The sequence below is a fragment of the Ciconia boyciana genome, chromosome 2 (assembly GCF_034638445.1).
Source record: "Ciconia boyciana chromosome 2, ASM3463844v1, whole genome shotgun sequence".
In the NCBI taxonomy this organism is placed as follows: Eukaryota; Metazoa; Chordata; class Aves; order Ciconiiformes; family Ciconiidae; genus Ciconia; species Ciconia boyciana.
The window spans coordinates 75,935,718-75,963,025 of NC_132935.1; the positions used below are offsets into that span (position 1 = coordinate 75,935,718).

Here is a 27,308-nt window from a genome sequence, read left to right on the forward strand (position 1 = left end):
GTCCTTGGCACTAGTGAGGCTGCACCTCGAATACTGTGTTCAGTTTTGGGCCCCTCACTACAAGAGAGACATTGAGGTGCTGGAGCGTGTCCAGAGAAGGGCAATGAAGCTGGTGAAGGGTCTGGAGCACAAATCTTATGAGGAGTGTCTGAGGGAACTGGGGTTGTTTAGCCTGGAGAAAAGGAGGCTGAGGAGAGACCTTATTGCTCTCTACAACTATCTGAAAGGAGGTTGTAGCGAGATGGGGGTCGGTCTCTTCTCCCAGGTAACAAGTGATAGGACAAGAGGAAAGGGCCTCAATTTGTGCCAGGGGAGGCTATTAGGATATTAGGAATGGATATTAGGAATGGATATTACACTGGATATTAGGAAATTTTACTTCACTGAAAGGGTTGTCAAGCATTGGAACAGGCTGCCCAGGGAAGTGGTTGAGTAGCCATCCCTGGAAGTATTTAAAAGACATTTGGATGAGGTGCTTAGGGACATGGTATAGTGGTGGTCTTGGTAGTGTTAGGTTTATGGTTGGACTCGATGATCTTAAAGGTCTTTTCCAACCTACATGATTCTGTGATTCTGTGATTCTGTGATTCTGTGAATGGAAAAAGTAATTTTCATATATATATATATAACATATATACATAGGTTTGTACTTGAACATTAATTTAACTCCACCATCTAAAAACAGAAAGTCTTGAACCTTCTAAATATATTCAGTTAGAGATCCATAGAAACTTATGAGATGGGTAAAATAAAGAGAAAGAAAAAGGGAAAGAAACTCCAGGTGTTGATGTAAACATACTAGAAATGTGTTTTTTAACATGTCTATGTATAGATCACTTGTCTCAAAGAATTGGTTCAGGATAAAACTGTTTTTTGCTGGTTTGTTACAAAGAAACCAAGACTAATGGATTTACTCTTTCCCGTTGCAGCTTTAACTACAACCATGTGTATGTCTGAGTTGCTTTTTCCTGTTTTTATGTCCCCATGTATCTGCTAAATACTTTGATGGATGCATTCTGTACCGTTAAAATCATTGTGAACCTATTTGCAAACAGACATATCCTGGCTGGCTATACTCCTTTCTCCCTTTTTACTTCAGCTTTTTACTTTGTAAGCTCTTTAAAGAAGAACGATGAGCTATTCTGAATTGAAACAAACCTGTTTGAATTGGCCATTAAATACCAACATAATACAAATAACAACACCATAATATTTATCATGTCATTATTGTTAAGAGAGGACCAAACAAAACAATGTGCAATGTGTTTTCTTTGTGGCAAAGTTAGTTTAAAAAGGGGAAGGAATATTTTTTGGGGAAAAAAGGTCCCACGAAGAGAGATTTTTTAGCTGTGCTGAGGATTTTTATGTGAATTAATTTGTTTCTGTTGTTAAAACTCAAAGTTCTGTCCTCAGACAGCTTGTGTAAGAAAAACACCTACAACCGTGTTAAAAGACATCAAAATACTAGTTAATTTTTCAGTCAAATTTTTCCCACACAATCTGTAACTAACATAATGTAATGACAGTAATTTTCCCCTAAGCTCCCTAGAACACAAACCCTAGCAAGAGCAATCATTCCCAAAAATATGTTACAACTTATTCTTTGAGCAAAAGTTTCTTTGTTTTGAGTTTATCAGAAGATCATTTAAGAGGCAGTAAACTGATACAGCGAGCCTCAGATCTGAAATTAAGGCTGCAGACAGACCCCCTGTGAGGACTGTAAATGAGTTCCAGATAGCTCAGCATAATAGCTCTGTTACCAGTGGGGTCTCAGAAGTTAGAATAAAACTTACTGTTCCTTTTGCATTGTTCAGTAAGGAAACATGAAATAAGTTTTACTTGACACCGGATGGTTTATTTTTCTAAGATAACTTACCGGAGTTTGGAAAAAATTACAACTTTAAATATAAGCCTGATTATTCCAATTTTGAACTGAGAATAGTTTCGTGACCACACAAAATGTTCACCCTATAGAATCTGGCTCTGTAATGTAGCACTGTTGTCTAGTACAGTAGCTTTAATATCAAAGACAGAAATCAATGAGATGGCAAAAAATCTCAGAGAAAGGGAAAAAGTGTTTCTTTGACACATATTAGAGAAAAATAACTAGAACATAAGGACAAATCAAAGTGGAAAAGAATGTAAAATTATTACTTTGTAATAGGAGATGTCCAAACACTTCTAATCAACAATTCATGTCACTAAAGCTTGGAATACAGGTAGCTACTTGCTCTTGCCTCATTGCCGATAACCACTTCATAGCTCTTTTGTGGCCTGTTTTGTGGCCCAGCCTGTGCATTGCAGGGTGTGACAATAGGTGTTTCACTGAGAAAATTGAGGAGAAGAAATGAAGGAACTGGGGGGGAGGGAGAGAGGGTGAGAATTGCTCCTTATGCTGCAAATAAAAGCCAAAATCCAATGACCAAAATTTTCATGAATGTCTAGTAACTTAAATATCTCAGTTTTCGGGATTCCTATTAATAATGCCTTGAAGTAACCTGAACTAACCTGATGTTTTCTGGATGCAAACCCTTTCATGGTCCTAATAGGGACCACAATGCTATCTATAATGCTTCCATTATAAATATTGTGACTCTTCTGCTTCCATTATATTGTTTTCAAAATATTAAAAAACATTTTTGTTTTTTAAAAATGAATCTATTGCAGTAAAAAACTATATTTTTTACTTTTCTAGACAAAGTACTATAATTAAGACCAAGCCTTATAGTCTTCTAAAATTGTTTTCTTCTACACAGAATTTAAAACTGGGTTCATTAAAAATTAATGCACTGATTGCATGCGAGTTTTTTTAAAAGAATTTAACTCAGTAGAAAAAAAAATATCCCAAACAAAATGAAAACATAACTTTCTTCATGGTTTATATAAATACTCTTACAATACAACAAAAAATTATTTGCTTTGCCCCAGAGATGAAAAGAGTGAAGTGATTTCAAGAAGGTCCATGTAAACACAGCTGGTTTAATGCCAGAACACATACCTAGTCAAAGCTGAAACAATTCAGAAATTATTTGAGGATAAGTTCATTTTTCTCTTAGGATTTATTTATGTTTCTGAATCTTCTTCTGTAATAAATCCCAGTCATAAGAGCTCATCAAATACGCTATAACAAAAAGGAAATGATAACAATCTCAGTTCTGTAATGCTTTTGGAGTTTTGTTTGGGGTTTGGGTTTCTTTCGGGTTTTTTTTTCCTTCCAGGGTAGCCTCTCCTCATTACATTTTCCAGTATTTCTCCTCAGCCTCCTGTTTAGTCTTTCTGTCCCTCGTGTATCTTAGTAGCAGAGACCCAATTTGTTGCTGCTGCAGAGGTGTTAATCAGGTTTATTATGACAGCACCTCCACTGTGGTAGTCAATGTACACACTAGTGTAATGGACAAGTGATATCTCACACAGCTTGCTATGAAAGTAGACAGGAGGAGGACAATGTTAGGGAAGAGATGCTACCTTTTGGGGAGCACTTCCCAAACTTTTGGTGGGGGGAGGAGTTTAATTAGACTGTATCACTGAGAAGGAAGGAAAGGACTGGGAGTAGCAGTGAGACAGATATTGTAGGGAAGGAGATGAAGAGGACAGGAGAGAGCTGAGTATAATGGTAAGGAAGAGAGTACAAAAGGAGCAGAGAAGAAGAAACAGGAGAGGTCTGGAGAGAACAGAAGCCATCCTGAGGCGAAAAAGTAGTTAAAGCTGATGAAGTTTCCCTAAAGTGCTAGCATCCCTGTTTTAGTTACTTCTGCCACTGAGCGGGGTCTTTATTCAGCTTTTCCTTATCATATCCTGCACTTCCTGGTCTAGAAGACTGTGGGAGGGCTAGGGGCCATAGAGCAGGGTATAGCTGCCTAAATCACAGCAGTGTTGGCCAGGCATGCTACTATTAGCATTGCAGCTGTGTGTTGGCCTAATTTTGTATAATCGGCTTTTCATGCATTAACACGCTGATTATTTCAAATAATTTTTGAGAATGAAGTTTTTAAAATAATTTTTGCTCTTAAATCCTTCAAAATTCCTAAAGACCCCTTGCTATGCTGTAACATGTATCTGATTTTCTTTTAACTCATTGGTTTCATCACAAGTTTAGCCTGTATAACCTGTAGGTTAATGTTAGCAGTATTTTATCAGCACACCTTTCCCATTTGCGTAAACGTGAAGGAATAATTGTGGCTCCCCATCCCACGTTCAAAAAAAGTTAAAAACATGAAGAGAGCAACTTAGGAAACAACACAACATAGGCCAAACAGTAGAAAAAGAAGGGAAACATGTCCAAATGATGAAATGGAGGCATAAATTAGCATAATAAAATGTTTTATTATATGCAAGAATACACATATTGTCTTCCAAACACTGGGGACATAGGACAGTTATTAGGGATATCTTCTATCATTAGTAATGTTTATAGATTTCCAGGCTGATTTTTCTAAATTTTTTTTTTTTTTTTGGTCAAGTGTCAGTACCTTAGCATATTTTTACACTTTGGAATCAGACTGAGGGAAGAGAACTAGAAAGAGAAGCAAGGAAGTAATGATGAAAGCAAAACTGTATGACAATTCTTTTTCTCTTTATGATCTCATCGACATACATTGCAGTAGAAATTCTAAAAGCCTTGATACACTGAGAGATGCTCACAGTGGAAATAGGCTTTGCTCTTCTCTTGATACCAAACACTTTCACAAAATATAATTAAAAGACTAATATTGTCCTAGTATTTTCCAGCCTCAGATCTCATGTATAATGAAGAGATGAAGCAAGAAGAGCACAGGTACTTCTATTTCACAATACTAAGAAAATCACACCACCACAATTTTCAGTAATTTAGTAGATATTACAGCAGCAGTATGCATGTTGCTGAAGGCTGGGCTCTGGTGGTGCTTTCATTATAAAGCACATTTTTCAAGTATTTAATAACTCAGATATCATTAAACTGTAAGATGCAGTTTGATGCTTTTTTACAAGATGAGTTCAGAAACACTAAAAGTTAATAAAGTTAGGCAAGTATTTGCACTTTCGCAACTCAGGAATAGATTTTAAACTAAATTAATTTTGAAAAGTGTTTTATATTCATTTTCTTGTTGGTTTTGGTCAGATCTTCCTTCCACCTGCTACCCCATCACACTGGCTAAGGACTTCGGCAGTCATTGCAGTATATGTGCTAACCCCCTTAAATGGAAAGGCACAGTTTAAGATGAGAAGTTTGTCATATGAGCATAAAGATGGTCTAGGTAGTATTCCAAACTGCAGTGAACCAAGTCAAAGAGAGAGGATGAAACACTAGTTTACTTGAAGTTTACTTGAAGTAACTACATCAGTGGACAAGGGAAGTGCTATGGATGACATCTATCTGGACTTCTGTAAGGCCTTTGACATGGTCCCCCACAACATCCTTCTCTCTAAATTGGAGAGATATGGATTTGATGAATGGACTGTTCGGTGGATAAGGAATTGGCTAGATGGTCGCATCCAGAGAGTAGTGGTCAATGGCTCAATGTCTGGATGGAGATCAGTGAAGAGTGGTGTCCCTCAGGAGTCCATCTTGGGACCAGTACTATTTAAAATCTTCATCAATGACATAGACAGTGGGATCAAGTGCACCCTCAGCAAGTTTGCAGATGACACCAAGCTGAGTGGTCTGGTTGACACGCTTGAGGGACGGGATGCCATCCAGAGGGACCTGGACAAGCTCGAAAAGTGGGCCTGTGTGAACCTTATGAGGTTCAACAAGGCCAAGTGCAAGGTCCTGCACCTGGATCAGGGCAATCCCTGGTATCAGTATAGGCTGGGGGATGAAGGGATTGAGAGCAGCCCTGCGGAGAAGGACTCGGGGGTACTGGTGGATGAAAAGCTGGACATGAGCCTGCAATGTGTGCTCGCAGCCCAGAAAGCCAACTGTATCCTGGGCTGCCTCAAAAGAAGCGTGGCCAGCAGGTCGAGGGAGGTGATTCTGCCCCTCTACTCTGCTCTGGTGAGACCCCACCTGGGGGTCTCACCAGAGCTGTGTCCAGCTCTGGAGTCCTTAGCACAGAAAAGACATGTTGGAGCAGGTCCAGAGGCAGGCCACAAAAATGATCAGATGGATGGAAGACCTCTCCTATGAGGAAAGGCTGGGATAGTTGGGGTTGTTCAGTCTGAAGAGAAGTCCCTGGGAGAGACCTTATTGTGGCCATTCAATACTTAAAGTGGGTTTATAAGAAAGGTGGGGACAGACTTTTTAGTAGGGTTTCCCTGTTGCGACAGGACAAGGGGTAATGGTTTTAAATTAAAAGAACGTAGATTCAGACTAAATATAAGGAAGAAATTTTTTACAGTGTGGGTGGTGAAACACTGGCACAGGTTGCTCAGAGAGGTGGTAGATGCCCCATCTCTGGAAACATTCAAGGTCAGGTTGGATGGGGCTCTGAGCAACCTGATCTAATTGAAGATGTCCCTGCTCTTGCAGGGACTAGGTAACCTTTAAAGGTCCCCTCCAGCCCAAACTATTCTATGATTCTATGATTCTATGAAGTTAGTGACAAAACTTACTCATTTCAGTGCAGCTATTCTTGCCTGCACTGCAGCCGTGCATTCTTCTCTGGAGATTTTAAAGAAAATCTCAATTTAAAACATACTGCAAGTGACCTCCTTGCCTTAAAGGAGGCACAGGAACAGTAAACGAACAGACATTATCAGCACAGCCTGATATGTCATTAGCTAGACCACCTCTTTGTTTGCAAAGGTGATACAATAGTTTTAGCATTACAATCACAAGTGTTTCCCTTTATACTAATTATAGAAATGTTCACTGGAGAAGGGAAAGAAGTGCATGTCTCCTTGTCTAAAGGTGAATGCTTTAGCCTAAATTTCTAACTCTATCTGCTAAAGTGGGCTCTGTCATAAAAGGGGATTGTGGCCTCCTGTTTATCCAGCATGAGCACGTATTAAAGCAGCACATTGTGGCTCATACCCACAACAGGAGTGTGTTGTTTTCCTCCCATGGAAACTGGGGTGCAGGAAATACTCTACATGCCAGGCTTTCACCCCAAGAGAGTAATGCATACATTGAGCTCTGTAATCCAGATATAACATGAAAGGCTACAGAAAGCACAAAGAATATCCAATAATTCCATAGGTTTTGTTTTTTCCCTAAGACATTCAGTAAAATGTCCCTCTCTTTGTAGTGGTAGTTTCTCAGATAGCACGAACCTGACTGGGATTGAGAATTTCTGCTGAAATTTCAAAGCAGACAAGGTACCTCCATTCAATAGATTAAACACTGTCCAACCTCTCTCTATGGCATTTTTACTGTTTATAGCCTCCTTCCCCCTCCCAAATGATGACTTGTTTTGATTTGACTTATAGACAGATGATTTTTCCCAGTACAGCTGCATCATTCAAGGGAAAAGCCTTCATTAGGGAGCAAGGCTTTTGCCAGTCAGGTGATGCACACTGGGCACTGACACATCTAACAGCAAGCTCTGGTTATAGCACAATATTCTTAGAATAGTTCCTAACACTTAGTGCATAATAAGGAAATAGGTAAGACTGGTAATATAAAAAAGCGTGTTCTGTCTGCATGCTATATTTGCATGTGATTCATGGGGAACAACTGGTTTAGGACAGTGACTCAGCTCAGTGAAAGATGAATTTTTCAACCATACATTTTTATTTAACACTTCAGATGACAATTAAAAATGTAGTTGTGCAGTACTCCAGCAAAAAATAATTTATAAGGTGTCTGAAGCACTGTTAGACCTTCATTACCCACATGAAGATTAGCCTGGTTGTGGATTAACCATGTTGATTCTTCTAATGACATGACATGTAAAAGGTCGCAGCCTTGCACGTCTACAGAAGGAATGGACACTTTGTGGGACTCTGCAGTGAAGCTTTTCTTGCGAATTTTGTTATACGTGTGCTTAGCTAATTTACCCGTGACCTCCTTAGTAGTTTTGATAATCCAATACTTAATTTATTCTTTAGTAGACATATGTGCATTTTCACTTATCACATTTCTTCATTACTTCTAGTTAGAAACAAGAGAAATCCAGGATTTCTCTTCCCAGCAGTGCTAAGGATTTCTGTGTGACCCTAAAAAAGGGATCTTTGTTTCAGCTCACCCAGTTGTGTAGGAACTGTAATAAGTATTATGTTGTGCTGGTTTTGGCTGGGATAGAGTTAATTATCTTTATAGTAGCTAGCATCGGGCTATATTTTGGATTTGTGCTGAAAACAGTGTTGATAATACAGAGATGTTTTAGTTGTTGCTAAGTAGTGCTTACACTAGTTAAGGACTTTTCAGCTTCCCACGCTCTGCCAGGTGCACGAGAAGTTGGGAGGGGACACAGCTGGGACAGCTGACCCCAACTGACCCAAGGGCTATTCCATACCACATGACATCATGCTCAGTATATAAAGCTGGGGAAGAAGAAGGAAGGGGAGGACATTAGGAGTGATGGTGTTTGCCTTCTCAAGTAACCATTACGTGTGATGGAGCCCTGCTTTCCTGGGGATGGCTGAACACCTGCCTGCCCATGGGAAGTAGTGAATGAATTCCTTGCTTTGCTTGCGTGCGCGGCTTTTGCTTTACCCATAAAACTGTCTTTATCTCAACCCATGAGTTTTCTCACTTTTACTCTTCTGAGTCTCTCCCTCATCCTACCAGGGGGGAGTGAGCGAGCGGCTGTGTGGGGCTTAGCTGCTGGCTGGAGTTAAAACATGACATACATACAGACAATTCAGGAGAACTGAATTGCAAAAAAAGATTTTATTTTTATTTGCAACTTGAAAAAAGATTTTGAATTATCAGTATTCTCTTTTTCTTCCTACAAACTTTCCACTGCTGTTGATCTACTCAAGAGTAGCAACCAGCATGCACAAATATTGCTTCTATGATAATTTCACCTTTTATGTTGCATTGTAAAATTGACAGTTTGACCCATCCTAAAGATCAGGTAGTTTTGCATCTCCTTCTGGATTATATTTCTCTTACATTAGCCAATCATACTGTGAGCTGGGAATATTGCAATAAAATGAAATACACATTTTTTTATCACATATTTAATATAAATTTAAGCAGTCTTAATTGCACACACAGTAGTAACGACTGCAATTTTATTTGCATGTTCTGTGCAGTAAAAACCATTTTGTGAAGTACTCAGTGAATAATGTATATATATTATTGAGCAAATTCTAGAGTTTTGAGTTTATCTCCAGAATGATACAAAATTCAGCAAGTCAATTATTTATTGTAAATTAATTGTTTAGCTTATTTTCAGGCTTTCTAAAGATTGAGATCCTGATATTTTGCAAAAAAATGTCTTTTTTAAATAGTTTTCCATCTTTTAATTTTACAGGCCATGGAAGGACTTCAATCATATTACTTGCAATCCATGCTGTAAATAAGAATGTGGAGAGAGAAATACAAACAGATAAAGTAATTCTGAACAGACAATAATCCCAAATCATGTCTGTTGAGTGACAACCTCTCTGTCAGTCTCTAGAATAAACCTTGCCTAGCAATAAGTGGATACATAGGTGAGAAGACACCTGCTAACCTAATGAATTCATTTGAAATTATCCTTTCAAGGGATGTGTGACTAAGACATGTCTAACACTGTATTTCTTTTCTAATATTGGATTAGAAGATATTTTCTGCAAATTGTAATGATATAGAAACATCCTGGGACTCTTAACTCATAAACAAAGTTCTTTATAAGCAGTTTAGAGGAAACACTCACTATCCTTGGAGTGAAAGGTGGACTTTGATTGACACAGCTGATCTACCATATGATGCTATTTTAAAAGATGCCATAGTGTGAGAGAGAGGAGAGAAAGCCTCTGGAGAAAGGTCCTCTAAAAATCACATCTACAGCTCAAGGACCAGATAATGCCACTGCACCTCCAGGACTAGACCCCTTTTCAAAGCCAGAGGAAAAAATACACATCTAAGAGTGCTAAAGTCAGAGACACATTTTGGCTTACCATATAGATTTAAAGTGCAATTTATTATTGTTAATACATACAAAAAACAGAAGAACTGTAAAAGTTTCTTGAAGCCAAAAGAGTACAAACTATAAAGGAAAAATAAACAGACAGACCAGAGAGACTGTGGGTGAAAGCACAGTAGTAGGAGGAGAAAATGGTTTTCCCTCTTTTGTTCAGCATGATGATGGCACAACTGTTTTAACTTGCCTATTTACCATTTATTAAGTAATACTGTACATTGCTGTGTGGCTATGTCTACATTAGAAAGCAGTGAAAATATGTAAAGCAAAGCAGTCAGCACAGATGAAGCCACACCACACACAGCTGCAGGGTTGCTTTTGATGGTCCCACAGGACCAGTGCTAAGGAGCGTCTGCAGACCAGTAAGGGACAGGACACCCTTTTCCAGTTCAGCTTCATAGGACCTGCAGTTGTCACAGCTGGCACACTTTGTGTTGGGCAGAAGCTGGAGGGGAGAAAATGCCCTTCCTTAGGAAGTTGTACTGAATATATACCACTGGAGGAACTTTGGGCTGGCAGAAAGATATTTTGGAAGCATCACACAACTGCTAGAAAACTTCTGGAAAGAATGGGAGGCTTTCCTAATTCAAGGAGATCTGCAAACAAACTTAGAGGTCATGCTGAGGACTGAACTCTGCTGGCACCCAGAAGAGGCCATTTAAGCCAGGAAGAGATCGAGAATGACTGTACTAGAGAGCAAGGCAGAAGAAATGACTCATATCCTTGCATGTGTATAGTAAGCAGGGAGCAGGATTTTTAAGCCTTTTTTTTTGCTCCATTTTGCCTAGAAGACACAAAATTTTCTCTGGAGAAAAAAAGGTTTGTTCTCCTATTAGTTTGTCATCTAATCAAATAGACCTTTAGAGACTGGGAGCCTTTTGATGGTCTTTAGGTTTGTAGGTTTCATGGACAAAAGGTGGGGAAGATCCATCTCAAGACTGGTCAAATACGAATCTCCCTGTACTCATTACTGTAAAAGAAGGGTCTACCTATTTCTTCCCCAGCTGAAAACACATCAGCTTCAGTGGGCTGGGAATGTTATAGCTATTTTTAACCTCAACTGCACAGCATGTAAAACTCAAAAATCCGGGTAAGTGTATATATGGGATATACAATCATCCAAGGAATTACGGTATTGGCTGAATTATTTTGTGTGCAAATCTACAGTATTAGCCAGAAGGGGGCAGATGCAAAAAGAGGGCTTCCCAGAAGGTCTTTTAATGAACACAAAAGACTTTGAGATCTATGTGTGAATATATTAATATGACCGTGAGATGCTATTGTATGTCTACAGATGGACTGGGCATTTGACTGTGAAATCATAAGTATACTTGCTACATGAAGAAGAACAAGTGACAAGAATTGATGACATATACAAACAGAATAAAACAATTATCTGGATAAATGAACGAAGGGTCAAAGACTACAAGGATACCAATAAATAAGACACATTTTTTGTGTAGATTTAAGGCAACAGAACTAAAAGCAAAGTGTAAAAAAGAGGAAAGCCTGTTTAAACAGTCTCTGGTCCCTTGAGGAAACAAAAAATCCAAATGGAATTTGTTAGATGGAAGAAAAGTTATCCTAGCTGAAATATAGAAACTAACATAATAGAATTCTGTTTACTTATATAAAAGTGAGCTGCACTACTCAAACAACACTATATTGTGGTTTCTATAAAACAAATTTACAGTAGCATAAGAAAATAACCCAGACAGATCCTTTCATCTCTTTTTTTCTTATTCAAAGTCTGAAGCAACAGATAAAAACTTGAACCCTTCTTTGAAAGCCTTTAATTACAGAATCTATTGACCATATTTCAAAGAAGCAGCATGGAAAACAGAGTTAGTATCATAATCTGCTGGCCATAATTGTCATTATGCAATTCATAATTAATTCTTGTGCCTATATTTATTTATTTTATAATAAGTTTGTTTTTCAACAAGAGTCAACAAACATTTAAGAAATAAAAACTTGAAATGTTCATTTATTACCTTACTAGCATGATTAGCGGTAAGACAGAAACAAACTCTTAAAAACATGAAAAAAACTTGTAATAAATGTGAAGTATATCTCAGCTCTTTTGCTGTCATTGGATGTAATTAGCATGGGATGCATTGATAATACATCCTTATGCTGATGTGTGAGCTTCTTGGGCTATTTCATATTGCTTTTAAAGTTTTATAATTTTTATTAAAAATAGTTAAGTAAAAACATTTTAGTTAGAGGGCCGAATTATATTTTATTTCTCATACAGAATTCTCCAGGATGCTAATGGTGTGTGTTTGTGTATATACCTGTATGTGTGTATGAAAACAACATTAAAAGGTGAGATTAAATATTAGTAGGTTTTGCCCCACATAGACATGAACTTTAAGTGGCCAGATATTACTTAAAATCATATTATATACATAACTGAAAAGTATTTTGATTTTTTTTTTAATCAGTTTAATGATGAATATTGAAGCACACCTACTGCCTTTTAAATTTTCTGTAGTTATGCTGAGGTCCCTAGGTAAATATCCCTTGTTTATTCCTTTTCAGTAGTTAAATGGACTTTCCACTGGACTCTCAGAACAGCAAGAAAGTAAAGCAACACTTTCTGAAAAGAACGTAGAGATTTTTTGTGCTTTTCATTCCAAAGTCTGGAACAACCAGACAACATCTAAATTGCACTGCATGAGCAGCTGCAGCATGTCCCCGGTCCCCAGCTCTGATCACTGAGGTCTGGGTCCCTTTCAGAGCTCCAAAAGAACATTTCTTTTCTGAAGAAAACAGAGGTTGCAGAAGGATGGTGCATGACTGTTTATTACCTTGACACGGAGTGGAGGTGAGGTTGATGTGAGCATCTGGCCTGGGGAGGGAGGAGGAGAGCTTTTATGCCTTAAAGAACCTGCAGAAGTTGAGAAACAAAGGACAAAGTCTGTATGTGGAAGAACAAGAAGAAACAATGCGGAAGAGCAAAGTATAAGGATGGCCATTGCCGTCAGGATTCATAATACCTTTACTATGTGTAGCATAATATATTTGTTATGTGTAATATATACCTTCGTTCCATTATCTAGAAGTTAATTGTATATTTGTAACATGTTAGCCAGTAGATGGAAAAAGCAAACACCCTGCTGCTTTGACATTGTGCACTGGCTATTTGACTTTTTTTAAAATTTGATTTCGTCATCATTTCTCTATCCTGCATGTGTGAATCTTTTTCCAGTTAAAGGCAGAGCAGTCACAAGAACAGAACAGACAATCATATATACTGGCTTGTTTATAAATAAAATCAGCTAATAAATAAAAAAATAAAAAATCCTGTATTAAAAAAGACAGATTGTCAGCCTAATTTTTTTTTTATGGGGGGGGTGACATTTCTGGGTAGAAAAATACTTTTATAAAACTGTATGATAAGGTACATCATAGGGACAGAATTAACCCAGCCTTGTAACAAATGTGGACAGTTTCTATATCTTTCTTTTGTTGTTACTGTTCTCTAAAATTTCAAAGCAATTGTAAAGTGAGGCTGTGAAAATTCTTTACAGCTATTGCCTCCATCTGCCTGCAGTATCTAGGATGAAACTGCCAAATCAGAGTATGCTCCCTTTGTAAACCGTGTTTACTTCATGACAGTGCACGAGACAGTTTTTAAAGTTTAATAACTTACAAGGTAATTTTAATTACCGTTGCTGTAAGTTAGGGTAGTCATGCAGTATTGGTAATGAGGTTATAATTATTATTTATTTATTTATTTGCCACTGACATGCTGACAACATGTATCTTACCAAATGCACATGGCAAGCGTTTACCTGTCCCAAAAGACAAGTTGTCAGAGGCTGAGCTCCTACCAACTTTACTCACTTTTAATAGTATATTTACTCAAAAGGAGTCACAGTATTATCAAGGGATGTCTCATGGCAAGGATGCAGATTGTAATGAAAACCTGTGGCAGGTGAGAAGCCTGCTTGGTGAATAAAAAATTGGACAGTCCTGCCTCATGTTTTTCCTGCTATTGTTTTTCCTCTGCTTTAGGAGTGAATAGTTTCCCTCTCCCTCCAAATGAACTGTTCCCTGCCCTTTCCCACCATCTTTCTCTAATGCCCACGATCCCCTGATGGCTGTGCCAGCAGCTCAGGAGCCCCGCTCAGCGGCAGGCATTGCCCATGCCACCTCCATGGGCGGCAGGGACTGGGCAACAGCAGCCAGTAGGGGAAGGGGAAGGCAGCCCCTCTGCCTGGCTGCAGCACCCAAAGCTCTCACTGATGGAGGTGTTTGCCCCAAAGCTGATAATACTCTGCAGAAGTTACCAACGATGAAGATATATTAAGATGACCATCAGCTGATGGCAGTGTGGGGCAGCATGCGGGACCTCCACGCCTGCGTGCCTGAGGACACGGTGGTTTTCTCACCAGCACCTGCATTGGCAGGGTCTGGGGAACAGCAGGGGAGCACACCAGGCTGGAGAGCCCACGTTGGCCTTGGAAGTGGGGTAAATGGGGCAACCTGTCCTCTCCAGAGAAGGGATGAGGGCCTGTGACCCACACCTGCTGTGAGGCTGTGTCTGAGCAGAGGGAATGCACAGCTCTGAGTGTGTCTGTGGGATTAGATCCTGGGGGGATTAGTCCTAGAAAGATACTTAGAAAGTTGTGTTTACTAACATTTTCTAAGTGTCCTGTGGTGTGGTTTATCTGTTGCATTGCACATATTGATCTTGAAAGTATTGTTCACTGATTGCTTGTTAATTATGTGTTATTCATAAATCAAGAAATCAAGTTTTGATGTTGACTGGATTTAAAGCATGTGAACTGAACATTTTTTCCGTGAGATTCATGTCATCTTTGTGAATAACTTGTCATTTCTGGGACCCCTTTCTTTCTCTTCTTCATGAAATCTTGCTTGCTTTATTGAAGTCATGCTAAAAGTCTCTTTGGATGTCTTTCTCTATTTAAAACAATATGAGTTTCCTTCCAGTGTAAATGCCATCAAAGGTGCCTTTTGTGCAACTTGCAAATGTAAGTCCCTTCTGAAAAAGCATACACAGCTATACAAGTGGATCTGTATTTCCACAGCTTCTAGAGGCAGCTAAGATATGCTGTCTAAGAAGATGATAGCTGAATCTCCTACCAGACGTCCTGTTCCTCCAAACATTGTCTTCCTGCTTTCAAAATGCAGTTCCATTAGTCTCTGAGCTGATGGAAATGAGAGAAACATGGAGAAAGGAGTATATGAGCTGCAGTTTGGTAATACCTTTTAGCAACATCCTGAGTATCACACTCTTGCATGACCTGGTCACATAGTCACAGAAATATCTTATTATCAGAGACCTGAATTCTTCCAGCTTAAAAAGAATAAAAAGTAAATAATGTCTTCTTGTAGGTGAGACCAGTGCATGGCCACATCAACAATTTTATATGCAACTTGATAAAACTAGTCTGAAAGTAAACTTTGCTATGTAGTTCTGCAAAAAAGGACATCCACACTTGTTCCAAATACATATCTAACATCTAAAAAGAAATTCTTTTTGTTCAGTGATCTGAAAATTTCTCACTAGCTGTCTTCCCAATTGTACTCCTAGGCTAATATTGCTTCTAAGCCAGTCATTTTCACTTAAAGCACAGTCAAAAGCTATTACCATGTGTATGCATAGACCACAGTTCTCAGATCCCCAGACCTTGACAAAAACATTTTCTTCCTAAAACAAGACTGTGGATTGTTATTCAGTGAGGTTTATGCCTGTGACAAATTTCAGCTGCCAGACCATGACAGTTCCAGGAAAGCATGCATAGCTTTAAATATTGGGTTCTTTCTTTTATTTATCCATTTTTATTACAAATCATATGTGTTGAAATTCCCAGGAAAAAAAAATGTAGGAAATTGGAGCCCCATTAACTTAAGTCCTCCAAAAGGTTAAAAATACCTGAGGCAAGGTTTTAATGACAAACTTTGCCAACACTGCTATGTCAGTTAAATAAAAACCATGTAATATACACATGTAGCACATAATCCTTGTGCTTTTTCTGGGATAATTTATCTCGACTTTTGGGAACAGTCTACATTAGCAAAAGCATAGTTTTGTTAATGTGATCTACAACTGATAATGTTACATGAAACTTATCATCAATTATGTATTAACTAGAGACTATAACCTGAACATAATGAACACAGGAGCATAACTCCACTACCATGCTGTAATCTCTAGAAAAAAGTTTACTTGTTTCTCTGCAAGGATTGAGTTGTTTGTGAAATTCATCTCTATGCAATGGCTAGGCCCACATTTTATTTAACCTTTCTCTCATGTTTGCCCTCATTGACAGCTTGCTTGGTTTTAATACTAAGTGAAGTTATTTAATCCACTCAAATGTTTCCATTAGATTCTCCTTCCAAGTGGCACTATGGACAATTACACTTCCTAGGAAGACAGGTACTCATTGTTAGAACAATGTCTGTTGTCACTGGAGTATGAAATAGTCTAAGTGGCTTGTCAGTTGAGGTGGGTTCATAAAGATTTTAAATGTAGTGTAATTCTTTAACTTTCATGTTAGAGAATTTTGCTATTGCCTAAGATCTGAGATAAATTAATTTCAATAAACTCACTGATACACTGGATAAACTTAGAGTCAAATCTCATTTCTATCTGTCTCTGCTTGTTTGGATGTCTGATTTTTTTGTTTGTTTGTTATGTTTTCTTTTTCCAGGTCCTTTACACTTTTTCAGGTATTCTCATCTCAGAAAACAATCTTTCATTGGTAAAGCATATCTAGCACTGTTTTCTAGTTGTCTGCTCTTCCCCTCCCTTCTTTTTTAGAAAGCTTTGGATCTTTTCACCATAAAGGAGTTCAGTGGTGAAAAGTCTCTAGATGCCTGGTGATGATATGGCTGTTTTGTGATCTTAGGCTAAATTTGCTCCTGCTCAATTACCATATTCCAGACACCTCACCCTGAGCAAATTACTACCTATGACTAGTAATAATAAGCTTCTTTGTATCCAGATGTACTTCATGAAGGGAAGTCATTCGTTACCAAAAAAACATTAGTACTCCAGCTTCACCCCAAGGACCTACTCCTGCTTAGGTTATGTAAGAAAAAATATATTTCCCAATAACAGTGAAATAAGGGATGTCTGATCCTTTTTTGTTTCTAGAGGTTTTAAACATTATTTTAGCAGCTTTGACTACATTGGGCTTCCCTCTTCCCTTTTGCAATGGGCAGGTCATTCTGGCTTGCTAGAAAATAGATGATGGCAAGATGTCATAACAATATCTTTCCTTTTTTTTTTTTTTAATGCTGAATTACAGAAACTTCTTATGTTCTTCCCTATGAAAGTACAGCAGTTACCACTATGTATTTTTTAAAATGTGGAAGCCTAACAGTAGAAGGCTTTTGGAAACCAGTGCAGACATATCACAGATCACAACATAGAAAGACTTCTGCAAGGTATGCACTTTCGTGTATTTGTCAAATATATGAGAAAGGAAACAATGGCAATCAGATAGGATAAAGTATGTTTTAGTCTAGGTGACAGATAATGATGTTTTGCACTGGATTTTCCATGGCATTTATTCCTTCTAGAGGCTGTGGTCTAGCCTGGAGGATTGATATGTTATTATAATTACAGCCCATGAGAAATGGTTTCAAGCTTGCAATCTAGTTTGCTTTGTGTTTGTTATTTTGCAGCTTTAATTTTCAGGGGCTGTGTGTTTCCAGTGACTGTTACACTTAGCATAAATTACATAGGTGGAAGAGAGACACACTGTCAGTGCTCCGTGAAGAGTAATTTGCCTGGTATGGGCTCACAATGCATTATCTTACAATGGTATAATTAATCAAGCCCCTTTTGGCAAGTTAGTGTCAGCTGCAGAGCAAAAGACTTCTGTCAAATCATGACTCGCTAGTCTTCATTAGCTGTATATAAAAACCTTTAAAATTGCAGGGGCAGACTGACATTACTTAACATAGCTTCTACCCCTGTGAGTACCTACTCAGTTGAGAAGACCTATTCACTTCCAGAAATAAGTACTTTGCAGCATTAGCAAAAGATTCATAATGTGGCCCCCTAACTCTTAGCTTTTTGTTCTGAAATGCATGGTTGCTCATAAATTGCAAATTTTGCTCCTGTTTCAGAATATGTTTATCAGTGCTGAACTGTAAATTACTGACAGATGTAATTATAAGAAATATACCTCTTATTTACAGGGAAAAATGGTTGCATGAATCATCCACAATTTAAATTACTGCACAGTGTACAGTAATATTTACTGAAGTCTGACTTCAGCTTAGTATACTACAGATTATATCTGGCCTGGTGTACATTCCTCCACAGCAAAACAGGGAGGGGTATTGTCAGCAGATACGTAGCTGTGAAAATCACTCAACACCAGATCATGAATTCCCCTGAAATGAAGGCAACAGAATTGTGAGTGAAAACAGATTCTACATCTGTGATAGCCAACACATCTGAAAGAAATGCACAGGAAGAAAAAAAATGTATTAAAAAAAGGCCTGTCACTGTGTCCTTCTTTACTTGGGCAGACAGAAGCAGCAATCACTGCAACCCTAAGAGTCACAGCTTAGTGATGCTTAGATTTGGACGCTTTCATTTTCTCATGCACAAACAAAAGCACCTTAAGGGGATCCAATGGCCATATTAAGGCCTCTTCATGAGAAGAAGTGTTCAAGATGCTGAAAACATGGTCTTCTGAAGAATATTAAATTGGATCTCAAGAACAAAGATGTATGAAATCAGAAGATATTTTCAAAAACTTTTATTGGTAATTTTGTTTGGTTACCAGTTAATCACTAGAAGAATGTCTCATTCTTGCTTTCCAAATGTCTCTAAAAGGACAAAGAAAAAAAATGAAAAGCAGTGTACTGTGTGAAGAGGCAAATAAGAATTAAATCACAGTGAGGTGAATGTGTCTATTATTTGTGTTATCTAATTCTCCTACACACATCCGTCATGGTTCTCTCATTTAATGAGCTTCATATTCTCTGTCAGATCAAATATACAGTCATTGACAGAATTTTTCTGGTGCAGTATAGGGGTCACTTGCAAGAATTATAAAGAATGGCACTCAGGTCACCTGGGGGGTAGGATCTGGGAATGGCCAGGACGCAAGGAAGTCTCCAGTACTTCGCCTAAGGAAAGACAGGTTGCAACCTAGAATTACCTTTCCACACCCGCTTCAGACTCGCCCTAGTGCTGCGTGGGTGAATACGTGTGAGAGTGCCCAGGAGCTTCCCTCACTGTCTTTGAGGATGTGATGTTGCAGCTCAATGACACCAGGACAGCTATGGAAGCTCTGGCTGCATTGAAGACAACTGGGCATTTTTTAATGGGATTTTCACATAAATATTTAAGTGAAGAAGTTCAACTCACCCATTCTAATAACAACAACATCAGAAGGATTTACTCAAAAAAGAGCTGAACATTACGATGCAATTCATAAGTACTGTACAAAGCCATCTGCTGAAGTACCACTTCCTGTAAATAAAAAAGTAACCCAGGTCTATCCTGAAAATCTAACCACCAGAGGTCAACTAAAAGGAACCCAAATTTAATTCCTTTATTATATGCTTTTAAGACAGTTATCTAGATCATAGTTTTCCATGTCTGCAGCAGCAATCCTGCAGTTTTATGAACTCTCAACACCAACAGTTGGTGAAGAGGTGAAGGAAGAATTGAGTGAAAGAAAAAATGGGGTAGAGGGAGGAAACAGCGTTAATATTCCTAAAGCATCACAGTCATCTAGTCAAAAGAGAGCCCTCCAGAGATCATGACCTTGGTATATTTATTTTCTGCAAGTTTATATGTTGCAAATTGAGGTAGAACAGAATTAAGTACTAGGGCAAGACAGGTTAGCAAAAAGGGCATAAGCCATCACTGACAGAAAATATCTAGAACATTTTCAACCACTCTTCCTCTTCCCCTGTTTCTGAGAAGAGAATGTATTTGAATTTCTATGTTCAATTTACAGTCTGGACAACATATTAATGGGCTTTTTTTCTCTTGTTGCTCTTGCAATATTGAACTCTTTTCTCAGAGTTTTTTTGCATCAGCCAACAACAATGGTGTGTATTTATACAGGGTAGTTAAGCAATTGATGCAGACATTTTCATGACATAACATTTGTACTCTTGTTTGGTTTACTAACCATTGCTCATCTCTCTTTTGTTCTTTTTTTTTTAACTAGTCCTGACAACACATGGTGTCTCACTTTCTTTGTAATTTTTGTTGGATGACTAAATCCAGATAGAGGGCTGTGACATAATGTCAGTGTAAATTCCAGAGTATAATTAGAAAATAGATAGTTCACTTTTTTCATAGAGAAAAATCTACAGGAGGAAAGAGAAGGGAATTACAAAGTATCAGGAGAGGAACTGTGTTTGCATACGAGTTATAGAGGTGTGATTTCATATGCATGAGTTAAAAACTTAAAAAAAACCCCACAAACAATTAATGAACTAATGGAAGGAACATGCACCGTAACCGATATTCTTCACTGTGAGGGTGGTGAGGCACGGGAACAGGTTGCCCAGAGAAGTCGTGGATGCCCCATCCCTGGAAGTGTTCAAGGCCAGGCTGGATGGGGCTTTGAGCAACCTGGTCTAGTGGAAGGTGTTCCTGACCATGGCAGGGGGGTTGGAACTAGATGATCTTTAAGATCTCTTCCAACCCAAACCATTCTATGATTCTATGATATAAACAAGCTGATGCAGTGTAACCAATGATGTAAAGTTATCTGTGAGTTGTGGGGGTTTTTTAGTTTTTTTCTGTATATAGAGGGTTTGTTCTGTATACAAAGCACATCACAAATAGCTTGTAGTATCTGGATGTATGCAGTAGTTTTTCATTTCTGATATCAAAACTAAAAACAATGGCAATCACTGGAATTTTGTCCATGATCCTGTGATTCTGTGATTGAGTCTTTTGGAGGTCTTCATCTTCTTGCAAATACATGTCAAACCTCTCTGACTGTGAGGGGTTTTTTTTCCATCCATAAGATAGGGGTAATGAGTATATGCTCATCTCACAGCTGTTGTAGATTAATCGATGTATACTCAACTTGGAAAGTCTGATGTATTTAGTATTACATTCACCTCACGACCCGATGCTGAGAGAATCACATTTTTTCAAAATGTATCATAGGTAATGATTGCCCACTTTATGGTACATTAATACTATGTGACACATGACATCATTGCAGAAACATTTTCAATTTTGCCCTGAAGTTTTCCAGTACATTGATGACTTCTAAGTTCTTTCACGGTAGGTATTAGTAAAAAGATCCTGACAATTCTACCTCAGTAGAAGCAAACTCAACACAAAAGTAATATAATTTATGGACCTCTTCTCAATTAAATAATTTGCTGCATTCTTAGAAAACTCGGTAGCACTGATTTAGACAGGAAATGAAGCTGAAATCTCATGTCACTGTATACTAGATTAAGACCATACACTTTGCTCACAGGATACTCTCAGGATCAGCCTTACCTTTCCACATACTCTGATGAAACAGTCTGCACCATCTTTCTTCTAAGTATAGACTAACTTCGTATTTCATTAAGCTGAGCTGTAATTGTCAGTATCACAATGTCTGCTGTTCTCTTTTGACTCAGTTCACCACAGAGGGTTGTTAGGAAGGACTTGCCTGTGTAGGAGACTGAAGATCACTTATGGCCCCTTACCTTTCTGCAGAGATTTTAATTTCACTCTTGTCCTTTCCTTGCTGTTGCTTCCATTCTTACTACATCAGAAAAAAAAGTGATTTTTCCTTTTTTTACTTTGCCACTTTGTTTTTACTCCATAAATACTGACCTTGGAAGTGGACTTTTCAGAGACTAATGCTATGGGAGTTTCTTCTGTGTAGAGTGACACTAATATTAATTTTATTCATAACAGAGTACACATTGCAGAAAGCTGGAAGTTTTAATTGAGATTGGGTCAATTCCAGAGACTGGGAAGTGTCATCCAATTACACAGGAAAATTTTTTTCAGCATTGAATGCCCTGGCTTTGGGCTGAATATCCTTCGTGCCTTGAAACTGTAGATCTACAGTCTTAAGTTTATGTAAGATCCTTCAGAAAGTCTAAAGCCCTTTACCTGTTCTCATTCAGAACTACATACAGTACTCACACTGAGAGATTCCCATGAAAACATACTTGCTGCATGCTCTAACAAGCTGCACTTGTTGTCGAAAGGAGATGAGTTTAACAGAGCACAGCAGATATGTGTGGATTTAGAAGAACATCTAAACATATCTTGACGTTACAGAAGCAGCTTTCTGGTATTTGGATGATAATGGAATTGAACATGTTATCCTTAATGATGCCATCTTTTCAATGTCTTTGTAACTGTAGATTTGTAGGGAGAGAGGATCTATTTAGTTAAATTGTCCAGCAAGGTAGAAAGAAGCAGATATGCCTGTGAACACACAATCCCTGTGCCAACGTCACACATGAACTCCAGCTTCATATTTATGTGGTGAAACCATTCCTGTGCTTTCTACTTACACTTTATATAGCATGCTCAGTCTTAAATAATCTTCAGCCCTTTCTTACAACTACTATGGACAACATAAAACAACTTCATAGTAAATTTGAGTCAACTAGATAGGATTACAGATACAAGGAAGACAGTATAGAGCTAAAGAAAAGGAAGACTGAGAAAATCCTCTTAGGTTTAAGTACAATCATGTCAGAACTCAGCTTGGATAGTGAATATCCAACCTGCCACTGTTGGTCAAGGTCATTTTATTCACAGATAAAATATATATTATTAGAAGAGATCTTTTAAAAACTGTGTGTTGCTTGCTAAAATAGTAAAAAAGAAGAGAAAATTCCAGCAACTCACTAAGTCAAAAATGAAATAGTTTTTTGAGAACTGCAAATATTTGATATTCTAAGCACATATAAGAAAAAGAGGACAGCAAGAATGCCACACAAAGAAGAAAAGACTCAATAGGTTAGCAATCTAATATTTATTTTCATCTGATGTAATTTAGCTATTCTTTTGTAAAGCTGAGAACTAAAGTAAAACAAAATAAGTTACTATATTTAAATATCCTCTGTTGACATTATCTGCAAATCAATACCTTGGCACTGTAAAGTAATGAACACCTCAAATTCCCTTAGTTCCACCACGACCAGAAATTAGTCCCTGCTCACATCGTTGGTTGCCGGTCCATTAGATGTTTTTATGCAGAGATCCTGGACTTAGCCAAATGTGAGTCTGAGCTCTGCACCAAGGTGAAATTTTCTCCATCAGATTGCCTAATTAGGGAGCTGTACAATCTGTCTCCTGTAAGACTTTAAAGCTTTGGAGAACATGCCTACATGTCCAAGACAGATTTGTGTGTTTTCATATAAATTTGATTTACCCAAAAAAAGCAGCTTTCAAGAGCTACACTAGATCAAAGAAAGAATGACTGCTTTGAGAGCTCCTAATTGTTTCTGTCAGCTCTATGGCATTTATAGGCCTGGATGCTGTTGAATCTGAAGGAGTGGCAGTAGATTGAAAACAATATTTTATCAATTTCTGATTCTGGCTTGCTATGGGGCCTTATGAGATGGAAAACTTTGTGTTTTAGCACTGAAACTAGGAGTGATACTGCTTTCTTGTAAGTGTCATTAGAAATCGAGGAGGATTCATGAACATATTCAAATGATATTATGAGCATCATATGAGCTTTGAACATTAATATAGATGGCGAGACAGAGACTCATGGGCGGCTGAACAAGCTCCATCTGGTTTACTTCAAAATGGTGATTCTCAGTCATGTAGAGAATTACATTTTAATGGTGGAAAGATATTTCCTCCAAACAAATTAGGTAGAGTGGATGACATATTGGTTATGAAAAATAACTCTTCTGGAAAGTATAGGATGTCATATGAGTAATAAAAAATCCCAATCTGATCTGCTCTGGCATTAGACATACTATTATAATCATAAAATGTAGTTACACTTAGTGTGGTGGAAACTAAAGGAAAGTTTAATCTCTACAAGAAGGTTTATGCAAGTATCTCTAGCAAATTCATACAATGCATGATTTCCTAGAGGAGAATAAGTAAAAATGTAATTCTCTTGCTAAATCCTTTTCCAGCATTCTACCTCATTTTTAGTATTTCTGACTTTCAGTTTAATAACAAGATACCATTTAACAATTACAGAAGAAATACAAAATATTTTTTCAGGTAAATACAAAGTAAAATGTGTTTCTTTTTCTAAAATTTACTTGAACTAGCTAGCCTTGGTAAATACCTGCTTTTTTTAGTAACTGTAAACAGTCAAAACCAAAATCAAATATAATCTATGTTCAGTTGCCACTACTTATCTTAAGTACAATACTTCTTCAGTGACTTGTGGGATATTGGCACAATGGCTGTTACAACACTATTTCATATTGACTATTCTTGAGTGAATAATTTACAAGGAATACAGTATTCCTCAGAGTTAGTTTCTTGCACTTCTGTAACAGGTCCAGATCCTGGTCTCTCAGATGTATTTTTCATCTGAATACATTTCAATATATACATACACAATTGACCACCTTCACTTTTGAATTAGTCATTGAAAGCTGACCTGCAGATATTCCTGAAGTCTTCAAGAGACGTGGCTTAAAGCTGCAATGTGTTCATTACAGGGTCAGAGCATTTACCCGCTAGCTAATCAATACTTTTGTCTCATATTTTTTACTAAGTTAACTCTATAAAGCACAGGTTTCTAATTAAATGTAGAATAGCACTTTCCTACTTAATTCTGTTGTGTTTATTTATTATGAATTTGATGTTCCAAGTGTTCATGAAGCACCTAAAGGATCAAACTCGACTTTGTCTCTTAGATTCATAGACCTACCCTGCCTTTTCATCAGTCAGTCCAAACCCAGTAGGTGTTTATGTGTGTATATTCCATGAAATATGTCCTCAGATTAAAAATACACAAATTTAGCCATTGAATTAAGAGAAGAACATCTCTGTTTTTCATGTTTCTCATGATGGAGCTAAAACTATAGTCACTCAGAAGCATCTGTTTCTTCCATCAAATCTAATACAGCCCTAGACCTCCATTCTATGCACTAAACAAGTTTAAATGTTGGGGTAAGCCAGGATGACTGTGCAAATTGGACATTGCTCAATAGTTGGAAACTTGGAAGTGAGTATCAGAAAGATAAGTTGATAGAAAATTTGGTGTTCAGAGTGATACTAGTCCTCTATTCTCACCACCAATCTTCATTTTTCTAGTTTGAATCATCTTGGTAAAAGACAGGGCATGATGAAAAAGCATTCCTCGCTCACATGTTGTTTTTTAGCCTGAAGCAAAATCTCGTGACACTGTCAAGCCAGCATTCACTGTTGGTGCAAAATTGCTCATCTCACTTCTCTCTGCCATTAAAACTGAACAGATTTGCAGCCATCTATCAGGGAAAAGAATGCTTTCCATGAAATTCCTCTTTTCATAGATTTGATGAGTAGTCGGTAACAGAGGCAAAGCTACCAGAGTTCAAGCAAAGCATTCTGTGAAGAGCTACTGCTTTTGAATTTCTACAGTATGTTTCCATCCTGCTTAACAGAAAATTGTCTTGGCTTATGATGTTTTATTACATCTGTAAGTCCTTCCTTCAGATAGTGAGACACTACAACCGTATTATTCACAGATATAAAAATATTTACAGTACTCAAATCTTCAAAAAAACACTGCAATACTAAACATATCTCTATTTTAATAGTATTATCCTTTGACTCCACTAGCTTCAATTTGCATTTCCTTCCCAAGTTTCACTTGGTCTTTTAAAAGAGCCACAAGCTGCCTTCATGTTCACACCTTTTGACTGAGAATGTGTGATCTGGACACCATAAATCCTTTCCACGCTTCCCTGGTGAGGCAGTAGGTGTATTTTCTGCCAGGTGATCATCTTGAAGTATGAACAAAATGGACTAATTCCTTAAAGGAATACTTATTGCTAGCAAAAAAATAATTTTAAATAAATAATTTGCTTACCAGCTGTAGACTGACACTTTCTTCTCTCCAGGCTTGTCTAGGTAAGAAGTTAGCCTCAATCACTGTGAAAAGGACAAACCCCAGTTATACCTGTTTCTAAGAGACTTCCCCTCTCAGAGTGAGCTCAGACAGAGAATCTCCCTTCCTTACAGAGGCAATTGTCTCAAAGGTCTCAGCACTCAGAGTCATCCCTTCCCATTTTGACCATTTAAAACTGTATATCTTTTGGCAACATCTTCCTCTTGGGCCAAGTCTTGAAATGGGAAGGTCAGTATTTCCAAGCCTAGCAAAACAGCACATTGCAAGGCAGGCTTTGGGTGCCTCCTCAGCACATCACCTGGGTATTTATTTGCTTGAGTTTGGTGGAATATTTTTGGAAAGCATGGAGGAAGACAGATCTTCCATCCAGTCAAAATTCAGTGTAAAACTTATTCCCATTAGTTATGGAATAGCTATTGATGGCCATAGCCCCCTGCCTCATTTTTTAAAAAAGTTAGGAAAGGCCTTCAAGCCTTATATTACATTAATTACAGTAAACTAATTCTACTAATAAAAAAGAAACAATAGATAACTTACATAAATGGCAACCTTTTGCCCTGCATCACATGTTAACCGACTGTGTTTTGTTTCCCACAGTTTTAGCATTCTGCTTTATTTCACTTGCTTTTACATCAAATAACCCTTATATCTTTTCTTATATTTATTCAGTAATACTGAGGACTTCTGTTTTGAACCAGACTTGAATCTTTTTTACTTCCACTGCAAATACTAATGTTTATACTATGTTTTTATGTATAAAGCTTCATTTCAATTATACCACCCTGAGATATGAAAAGAATTGTTGGATTCGGTGCATACAGTTTTGCTAAAGGGAAAAATCCTTTCTGTTACCTTCTGTCTTGAATACAAGATGCAAAAATAATTGGGGTGCCTATCTGAAGGAGCAAAATGTGCAGTATAATCAGTTCAACTCCTTCACTATAAATAAATGGTAATTTTCACCATTTTTTCAATTCTAATAAAAGTTTGCAGCTTTTCTGTTTATTCATACTGACAAATCTAGGTAAATAATGGATAAGTCTGGACATAATCACTGAATTTATAGCTATTGAAAACTAGCATACACTGTATATGGTTTAGGACACTATCTGATATTTATGAAGTCCCAGTTTTCTATGAATACAGAAATTCAGTAATTATTACTGTCACTATTTGCTATTTCTATGCAATTCACTTTAACATACAGGAATATGAGGTTTTTGGTTGCATTTAGAAAGTGAGAGATGCTTAGCAGCTATTCCTCTGGGTTTATGCTATTGTATATTTTATT

The 27,308-nt window shown here is 37.7% G+C and overlaps 1 long non-coding RNA gene across 1 annotated transcript in view; it reads right to left on the reverse strand.

The window, feature by feature from the left end:
* Nucleotides 1–26,089, reverse strand: part of LOC140647873 (uncharacterized) — a 31,227-nt gene extending 5,138 nt beyond the window's left edge. The window contains exons 1-2 of the long non-coding RNA XR_012040999.1: nucleotides 25,979–26,089; nucleotides 12,806–12,885 (exon numbers count right to left, since the gene is read on the reverse strand). This is a non-coding gene — a long non-coding RNA (uncharacterized lncRNA). The remainder of the gene's footprint in view (nucleotides 1–12,805; nucleotides 12,886–25,978) is intronic.
* Between the last annotated feature and the right edge of the window lie 1,219 nt (nucleotides 26,090–27,308).